The sequence below is a fragment of the Oncorhynchus nerka genome, linkage group LG19 (genome assembly GCF_034236695.1).
Source record: "Oncorhynchus nerka isolate Pitt River linkage group LG19, Oner_Uvic_2.0, whole genome shotgun sequence".
In the NCBI taxonomy this organism is placed as follows: domain Eukaryota; kingdom Metazoa; phylum Chordata; class Actinopteri; order Salmoniformes; family Salmonidae; genus Oncorhynchus; species Oncorhynchus nerka.
Genome location: NC_088414.1, coordinates 49,025,720 through 49,036,145, shown reverse-complemented (window position 1 = coordinate 49,036,145; position 10,426 = coordinate 49,025,720). Strand labels below are relative to the sequence as shown.

At 38.8% G+C, this 10,426-nt stretch overlaps 1 protein-coding gene across 1 annotated transcript in view; it reads left to right on the top strand.

The window, feature by feature from the left end:
• LOC115125098 (metabotropic glutamate receptor 5-like) overlaps positions 1 to 10,426 on the top strand; it is a 113,012-nt gene that overhangs the window by 2,185 nt on the left and 100,401 nt on the right. The gene's annotated exons all lie outside the window — the stretch shown is intronic.

Sequence of the window (10,426 nt, the reverse complement as noted above, 5' to 3'; positions counted from 1 at the left end):
AGTACTGTGTTCTAGAGTCCTTCTGTACTTTATGAGTACTGTGTATCTATTCTAGAGTCTATATCAGTTCTTTATGAGTACTGTGTTTTAGAGTCTGTATCATACAAAGTCTAGAACAAAGTACTCAGAAGTTATTGATAGACTATTACACAACATAGATAAAGTACTGATACAGACTGCAGAACACCATACTCATAAAGTACTGATACAGACTGCAGAACACCATACTCATAAAGTACTGATACAGACTGTACTGATACAGTACTGATACAGACAATACTGGTCAGAGTAATGTGTTTACTATAAAGTACTGATACAGACTGTACTGATACAGTACTGATACAGACAATACTATGAGTAATGTGTTTATATTGTAGTGTCTGTATCATTATGTTTTGAGTACTGTGTTCTAGAGTCTGTATCAGTACTTTATGAACACTCTGGTCTAGAGTCTGTATCAGTACTTTATGAACACTGGTCTAGAGTCTGTATCAGTACTTTATGAACACTGGTCTAGAGTCTGTATCAGTACTTTATGAACACTGGTCTAGAGTCTGTATCAGTACACTGGTCTATGAACACTGGTCTAGAGTCTGTATCAGTACTTTATGAACACTCTGGTCTAGAGTCTGTATCGGTACTTTATGAACACTCTGGTCTAGAGTCTGTATCAGTACTTAATGAACACTGGTCTAGAGTCTGTATCAGTACTTGATGAACACTGGACTAGAGTCTGTATCAGTACTTTATGAACACTCTGGTCTAGAGTCTGTATCAGTACTTTATGAACACTGGTCTAGAGTCTGTATCAGTACTTTATGAACACTGGTCTAGAGTCTGTATCAGTACTTTATGAACACTGGTCTAGAGTCTGTATCAGTACTTTATGAACACTGGTCTAGAGTCTGTATCAGTACTTTATGAACACTCTGGTCTAGAGTCTGTATCAGTACTTTATGAACACTCTGGTCTAGAGTCTGTATCAGTACTTAATGAACACTGGTCTAGAGTCTGTATCAGTACTTGATGAACACTGGACTAGAGTCTGTATCAGTACTTTATGAACACTCTGGTCTAGAGTCTGTATCAGTACTTTATGAACACTCTGGTCTAGAGTCTGTATCAGTACTTTATGAACACTGGTCTAGAGTCTGTATCAGTACTTTATGAACACTGGTCTAGAGTCTGTATCAGTACTTTATGAACACTCTGGTCTAGAGTCTGTATCAGTACTTTATGAACACTCTGGTCTAGAGTCTGTATCAGTACTTTATGAACACTGGTCTAGAGTCTGTATCAGTACTTTATGAACACTGGTCTAGAGTCTGTATCAGTACTTTATGAACACTGGTCTAGAGTCTGTATCAGTACTTTATGAACACTGGTCTAGAGTCTGTATCAGTACTTTATGAACACTGGTCTAGAGTCTGTATCAGTACTTTATGAACACTCTGGTCTAGAGTCTGTATCAGTACTTTATGAACACTGGTCTAGAGTCTGTATCAGTACTTTATGAACACTGGTCTAGAGTCTGTATCAGCACTTTATGAACACTCTGGTCTAGAGTCTGTATCAGCACTTTATGAACACTGGTCTAGAGTCTGTATCAGTACTTTTGAACACTGGTCTAGAGTCTGTATCAGCACTTTATGAACACTGGTCTAGAGTCTGTATCAGTACTTTATGAACACTGGTCTAGAGTCTGTATCAGTACTTTATGAACACTGGTCTAGAGTCTGTATCAGTACTTTATGAACACTGGTCTAGAGTCTGTATCAGTACTTTATGAACACTGGTCTAGAGTCTGTATCAGTACTTTATGAACACTGGTCTAGAGTCTGTATCAGTACTTTATGAACACTCTGGTCTAGAGTCTGTATCAGTACTTTATGAACACTCTGGTCTAGAGTCTGTATCAGTACTTTATGAACACTGGTCTAGAGTCTGTATCAGTACTTTATGAACACTGGTCTAGAGTCTGTATCAGTACTTTATGAACACTGGTCTAGAGTCTGTATCAGTACTTTATGAACACTGGTCTAGAGTCTGTATCAGTACTTTATGAACACTGGTCTAGAGTCTGTATCAGTACTTTATGAACACTGGTCTAGAGTCTGTATCAGTACTTTATGAACACTGGTCTAGAGTCTGTATCAGTACGTTATGGACACTCTGGTCTAGAGTCTGTATCAGTACTTTATGAACACTCTGGTCTAGAGTCTGTATCAGTACTTTATGAACACTGGTCTAGAGTCTGTATCAGTACTTTATGAACACTCTGGTCTAGAGTCTGTATCAGTACTTTATGAACACTGGTCTAGAGTCTGTATCAGTACTATATGAACACTCTGGTCTAGAGTCTGTATCAGCACTTTATGAACACTGGTCTAGAGTCTGTATCAGTACTATATGAACACTGGTCTAGAGTCTGTATCAGCACTGTTTATGAACACTGGTCTAGAGTCTGTATCAGTACTTTATGAACACTGGTCTAGAGTCTGTATCAGTACTTTATGAACACTGGTCTAGAGTCTGTATCAGTACTTTATGAACACTGGTCTAGAGTCTGTATCAGTACTTTATGAACACTGGTCTAGAGTCTGTATCAGTACTTTATGAACACTCTGGTCTAGAGTCTGTATCAGTACTTTATGAACACTGGTCTAGAGTCTGTATCAGTACTTTATGAACACTGGTCTAGAGTCTGTATCAGCACTTTATGAACACTCTGGTCTAGAGTCTGTATCAGTACTTTATGAACACTGGTCTAGAGTCTGTATCAGCACTTTATGAACACTCTGGTCTAGAGTCTGTATCAGTACTTTATGAACACTGGTCTAGAGTCTGTATCAGTACTTTATGAACACTGGTCTAGAGTCTGTATCAGCACTTTATGAACACTGGTCTAGAGTCTGTATCAGTACTTTATGAACACTCTGGTCTAGAGTCTGTATCAGTACTTTATGAACACTGGTCTAGAGTCTGTATCAGTACTTTATGAACACTCTGGTCTAGAGTCTGTATCAGTACTTTATGAACACTCTGGCCTAGAGTCTGTATCAGTACTTTATGAACACTGGTCTAGAGTCTGTATCAGTACTTTATGAACACTCTGGTCTAGAGTCTGTATCAGTACTTTATGAACACTGGTCTAGAGTCTGTATCAGTACTTTATGAACACTGGTCTAGAGTCTGTATCAGTACTTTATGAACACTCTGGTCTAGAGTCTGTATCAGTACTTTATGAACACTGGTCTAGAGTCTGTATCAGTACTTTATGAACACTGGTCTAGAGTCTGTATCAGTACTTTATGAACACTGGTCTAGAGTCTGTATCAGTACTTTATGAACACTGGTCTAGAGTCTGTATCAGTACTTTATGAACACTGGTCTAGAGTCTGTATCAGTACTTTATGAACACTGGTCTAGAGTCTGTATCAGTACTTTTTATGAACACTCTGGTCTAGAGTCTGTATCAGTACTTTATGAACACTGGTCTAGAGTCTGTATCAGTACTTTATGAACACTGGTCTAGAGTCTGTATCAGTACTTTATGAACACTGGTCTAGAGTCTGTATCAGTACTTTATGAACACTCTGGTCTAGAGTCTGTATCAGTACTTTATGAACACTGGTCTAGAGTCTGTATCAGTACTTTATGAACACTGGTCTAGAGTCTGTATCAGCACTTTATGAACACTCTGGTCTAGAGTCTGTTTCAGTACTTTATGAACACTGGTCTAGAGTCTGTATCAGTACTTTATGAACACTGATCTAGAGTCTGTATCAGCACTTTATGAACACTCTGGTCTAGAGTCTGTATCAGTACTTATGAACACTGGTCTAGAGTCTGTATCAGTACTTTATGAACACTGGTCTAGAGTCTGTATCAGCACCTTATGAACACTGGTCTAGAGTCTGTATCAGTACTTTATGAACACTCTGGTCTAGAGTCTGTATCAGTACTTTATGAACACTGGTCTAGAGTCTGTATCAGTACTTTATGAACACTGGTCTAGAGTCTGTATCAGCACTTTATGAACACTCTGGTCTAGAGTCTGTATCAGAACTTTATGAACACTGGTCTAGAGTCTGTATCAGCACTTTATGAACACTCTGGTCTAGAGTCTGTATCAGAACTTTATGAACACTGGTCTAGAGTCTGTATCAGTACTTTATGAACACTCTGGTCTAGAGTCTGTATCAGTACTTTATGAACACTGGTCTAGAGTCTGCATCAGTACTTTATGAACAGTCTTGTCTAGAGTCTTCATCAGTACTTTATGAACACTGGTCTAGAGTCTGTATCAGTACTATATGAACACTCTGGTCTAGAGTCTGTATCAGCACTGTATGAACACTGGTCTAGAGTCTGTATCAGTACTATATGAACACTGGTCTAGAGTCTGTATCAGCACTTTATGAACACTGGTCTAGAGTCTGTATCAGTACTTTATGAACACTGGTCTAGAGTCTGTATCAGTACTTTATGAACACTGATCTAGAGTCTGTATCAGCACTTTATGAACACTCTGGTCTAGAGTCTGTATCAGAACTTTATGAACACTGGTCTAGAGTCTGTATCAGTACTTTATGAACACTGGTCTAGAGTCTGTATCAGGTCTACTTTATTTATGAACACTGGTCTAGAGTCTGTATCAGTACTTTATGAACACTCTGGTCTAGAGTCTGTATCAGTACTTTATGAACACTGGTCTAGAGTCTGTATCAGTACTTTATGAACACTGGTCTAGAGTCTGTATCAGCACTTTATGAACACTCTGGTCTAGAGTCTGTATCAGAACTTTATGAACACTGGTCTAGAGTCTGTATCAGCACTTTATGAACACTCTGGTCTAGAGTCTGTATCAGAACTTTATGAACACTGGTCTAGAGTCTGTATCAGTACTTTATGAACACTGGTCTAGAGTCTGTATCAGTACTTTATGAACACTGGTCTAGAGTCTGTATCAGTACTTTATGAACACTCTGGTCTAGAGTCTGTATCAGTACTTTATGAACACTGGTCTAGAGTCTGTATCAGTACTTTATGAACAATCTGGTCTAGAGTCTGTATCAGTACTTTATGAACACTGGTCTAGAGTCTGTATCAGTACTTTATGAACACTGGTCTAGAGTCTGTATCAGTACTTTATGAACACTCTGGTCTAGAGTCTGTATCAGTACTTTATGAACACTCTGGTCTAGAGTCTGTATCAGTACTTTATGAACACTGGTCTAGAGTCTGCATCAGTACTTTATGAACAGTCTTGTCTAGAGTCTTCATCAGTACTTTATGAACACTGGTCTAGAGTCTGTATCAGTACTATATGAACACTCTGGTCTAGAGTCTGTATCAGCACTGTATGAACACTGGACTAGAGTCTGTATCAGTACTATATGAACACTGGTCTAGAGTCTGTATCAGCACTTTATGAACACTGGTCTAGAGTCTGTATCAGTACTTTATGAACACTGGTCTAGAGTCTGTATCAGTACTTTATGAACACTGGTCTAGAGTCTGTATCAGTACTTTATGAACACTGGTCTAGAGTCTGTATCAGTACTTAATGAACACTGGTCTAGAGTCTGTATCAGTACTTTATGAACACTCTGGTCTAGAGTCTGTATCAGTACTTTATGAACACTGGTCTAGAGTCTGTATCAGTACTTTATGAACACTGGTCTAGAGTCTGTATCAGCACTTTATGAACACTCTGGTCTAGAGTCTGTATCAGAACTTTATGAACACTGGTCTAGCGTCTGTATCAGCACTTTATGAACACTCTGGTCTAGAGTCTGTATCAGAACTTTATGAACACTGGTCTAGAGTCTGTATCAGTACTTTATGAACACTGGTCTAGAGTCTGTATCAGTACTTTATGAACACTGGTCTAGAGTCTGTATCAGTACTTTATGAACACTCTGGTCTAGAGTCTGTATCAGTACTTTATGAACACTGGTCTAGAGTCTGTATCAGTACTTTATGAACACTCTGGTCTAGAGTCTGTATCAGTACTTTATGAACACTCTGGCCTAGAGTCTGTATCAGTACTTTATGAACACTGGTCTAGAGTCTGTATCAGTACTTTATGAACACTCTGGTCTAGAGTCTGTATCAGTACTTTATGAACACTGGTCTAGAGTCTGTATCAGTACTTTATGAACACTGGTCTAGAGTCTGTATCAGTACTTTATGAACACTGGTCTAGAGTCTGTATCAGTACTTAATGAACACTGGTCTAGAGTCTGTATCAGTACTTTATGAACAGTCTTGTCTAGAGTCTTCATCAGTACTTTATGAACACTGGTCTAGAGTCTGTATCAGTACTATATGAACAATCTGGTCTAGAGTCTGTATCAGCACTGTATGAACACTGGACTAGAGTCTGTATCAGTACTTTATGAACACTCTGGTCTAGAGTCTGTATCAGTACTTTATGAACACTGGTCTAGAGTCTGTATCAGTACTTTATGAACACTGGTCTAGATTCTGTATCAGTACTTTATGAACACTGGTCTAGAGTCTGTATCAGTACTTTATGAACACTGGTCTAGAGTCTGTATCAGTACTGAACACTGGTCTAGAGTCTGTATCAGTACTTTATGAACACTCTGGTCTAGAGTCTGTATCAGTACTTTACTTTATGAACACTGGTCTAGAGTCTGTATCAGTACTTTATGAACACTGGTCTAGAGTCTGTATCAGCACTTTATGAACACTCTGGTCTAGAGTCTGTTTCAGAACTTTATGAACACTGGTCTAGAGTCTGTATCAGTACTTTATGAACACTGATCTAGAGTCTGTATCAGCACTTTATGAACACTCTGGTCTAGAGTCTGTATCAGAACTTTATGAACACTGGTCTAGAGTCTGTATCAGTACTTTATGAACACTGGTCTAGAGTCTGTATCAGCACTTTATGAACACTCTGGTCTAGAGTCTGTATCAGAACTTTATGAACACTGGTCTAGAGTCTGTATCAGCACTTTATGAACACTCTGGTCTAGAGTCTGTATCAGAACTTTATGAACACTGGTCTAGAGTCTGTATCAGTACTTTATGAACACTGGTCTAGAGTCTGTATCAGTACTTTATGAACACTGGTCTAGAGTCTGCATCAGTACTTTATGAACACTCTGGTCTAGAGTCTGCATCAGTACTTTATGAACACTGGTCTAGAGTCTGTATCAGTACTATATGAACACTCTGGTCTAGAGTCTGTATCAGCACTGTATGAACACTGGACTAGAGTCTGTATCAGTACTATATGAACACTGGTCTAGAGTCTGTATCAGCACTTTATGAACACTGGTCTAGAGTCTGTATCAGTACTTTATGAACACTGGTCTAGAGTCTGTATCAGTACTTTATGAACACTGGTCTAGAGTCTGTATCAGTACTTTATGAACACTGGTCTAGAGTCTGTATCAGTACTTTATGAACACTGGTCTAGAGTCTGTATCAGTACTTTATGAACACTCTGGTCTAGAGTCTGTATCAGTACTTTATGAACACTGGTCTAGAGTCTGTATCAGTACTTTATGAACACTGGTCTAGAGTCTGTATCAGCACTTTATGAACACTCTGGTCTAGAGTCTGTATCAGAACTTTATGAACACTGGTCTAGAGTCTGTATCAGCACTTTATGAACACTCTGGTCTAGAGTCTGTATCAGAACTTTATGAACACTGGTCTAGAGTCTGTATCAGTACTTTATGAACACTGGTCTAGAGTCTGTATCAGTACTTTATGAACACTGGTCTAGAGTCTGTATCAGTACTTTAGAACACTGGTCTAGAGTCTGTATCAGTACTTTATGAACACTGGTCTAGAGTCTGTATCAGTACTTTATGAACACTCTGGTCTAGAGTCTGTATCAGTACTTTATGAACACTCTGGTCTAGAGTCTGTATCAGTACTTTATGAACACTGGTCTAGAGTCTGTATCAGTATTTTATGAACACTCTGGTCTAGAGTCTGTATCAGTACTTTATGAACACTCTGGTCTAGAGTCTGTATCAGTACTTTATGAACACTGGTCTAGAGTCTGTATCAGTACTTTATGAACACTCTGGTCTAGAGTCTGTATCAGTACTTTATGAACACTGGTCTAGAGTCTGTATCAGTACTTTATGAACACTGGTCTAGAGTCTGTATCAGTACTTTATGAACACTGGTCTAGAGTCTGTATCAGTACTTAATGAACACTGGTCTAGAGTCTGTATCAGTACTTTATGAACAGTCTTGTCTAGAGTCTTCATCAGTACTTTATGAACACTGGTCTAGAGTCTGTATCAGTACTATATGAACACTCTGGTCTAGAGTCTGTATCAGCACTGTATGAACACTGGACTAGAGTCTGTATCAGTACTTTATGAACACTCTGGTCTAGAGTCTGTATCAGCACTTTATGAACACTGGTCTAGAGTCTGTATCAGTACTTTATGAACACTGGTCTAGAGTCTGTATCAGTACTTTATGAACACTGGTCTAGAGTCTGTATCAGTACTTTATGAACACTGGTCTAGAGTCTGTATCAGTACTTAATGAACACTGGTCTAGAGTCTGTATCAGTACTTTATGAACACTCTGGTCTAGAGTCTGTATCAGTACTTTATGAACACTGGTCTAGAGTCTGTATCAGTACTTTATGAACACTGGTCTAGAGTCTGTATCAGCACTTTATGAACACTCTGGTCTAGAGTCTGTTTCAGAACTTTATGAACACTGGTCTAGAGTCTGTATCAGTACTTTATGAACACTGATCTAGAGTCTGTATCAGCACTTTATGAACACTCTGGTCTAGAGTCTGTATCAGAACTTTATGAACACTGGTCTAGAGTCTGTATCAGTACTTTATGAACACTGGTCTAGAGTCTGTATCAGCACTTTATGAACACTGGTCTAGAGTCTGTATCAGTACTTTATGAACACTCTGGTCTAGAGTCTGTATCAGTACTTTATGAACACTGGTCTAGAGTCTGTATCAGTACTTTATGAACACTGGTCTAGAGTCTGTATCAGCACTTTATGAACACTCTGGTCTAGAGTCTGTATCAGAACTTTATGAACACTGGTCTAGAGTCTGTATCAGCACTTTATGAACACTCTGGTCTAGAGTCTGTATCAGAACTTTATGAACACTGGTCTAGAGTCTGTATCAGTACTTTATGAACACTGGTCTAGAGTCTGTATCAGTACTTTATGAACACTGGTCTAGAGTCTGTATCAGTACTTTATGAACACTCTGGTCTAGAGTCTGTATCAGTACTTTATGAACACTGGTCTAGAGTCTGTATCAGTACTTTATGAACAATCTGGTCTAGAGTCTGTATCAGTACTTTATGAACACTCTGGTCTAGAGTCTGTATCAGTACTTTATGAACACTGGTCTAGAGTCTGTATCAGTACTTTATGAACACTGGTCTAGAGTCTGTATCAGTACTTTATGAACACTGGTCTAGAGTCTGTATCAGCACTTTATGAACACTGGTCTAGAGTCTGGTCTTTAGAACACTGGTCTAGAGTCTGTATCAGTACTTTATGAACACTGGTCTAGAGTCTGTATCAGTACTTTATGAACACTGGTCTAGAGTCTGTATCAGTACTTTATGAACACTGGTCTAGAGTCTGTATCAGTACTTTATGAACACTCTGGTCTAGAGTCTGTATCAGTACTTTATGAACACTCTGGTCTAGAGTCTGTATCAGTACTTTATGAACACTCTGGTCTAGAGTCTGTATCAGTACTTTATGAACACTGGTCTAGAGTCTGTATCAGTACTTTATGAACACTCTGGTCTAGAGTCTGTATCAGTACTTTATGAACACTGGTCTAGAGTCTGTATCAGTACTTTATGTACACTGGTCTAGAGTCTGTATCAGTACTTTATGAACACTGGTCTAGAGTCTGTATCAGTACTTAATGAACACTGGTCTAGAGTCTGTATCAGTACTTTATGAACAGTCTTGTCTAGAGTCTTCATCAGTACTTTATGAACACTGGTCTAGAGTCTGTATCAGTACTACACTCTGGTCTAGAGTCTGTATCAGCACTGTATGAACACTGGACTAGAGTCTGTATCAGTACTTTATGAACACTCTGGTCTAGAGTCTGTATCAGCACTTTATGAACACTGGTCTAGAGTCTGTATCAGTACTTTATGAACACTGGTCTAGAGTCTGTATCAGTACTTTATGAACACTGGTCTAGAGTCTGTATCAGTACTTTATGAACACTGGTCTAGAGTCTGTATCAGTACTTAATGAACACTGGTCTAGAGTCTGTATCAGTACTTTATGAACACTGGTCTAGAGTCTGTATCAGTACTTTATGAACACTGGTCTAGAGTCTGTATCAGTACTTTATGAACACTGGTCTAGAGTCTGTATCAGTACTTTATGAACACTGGTCTAGAGTCTG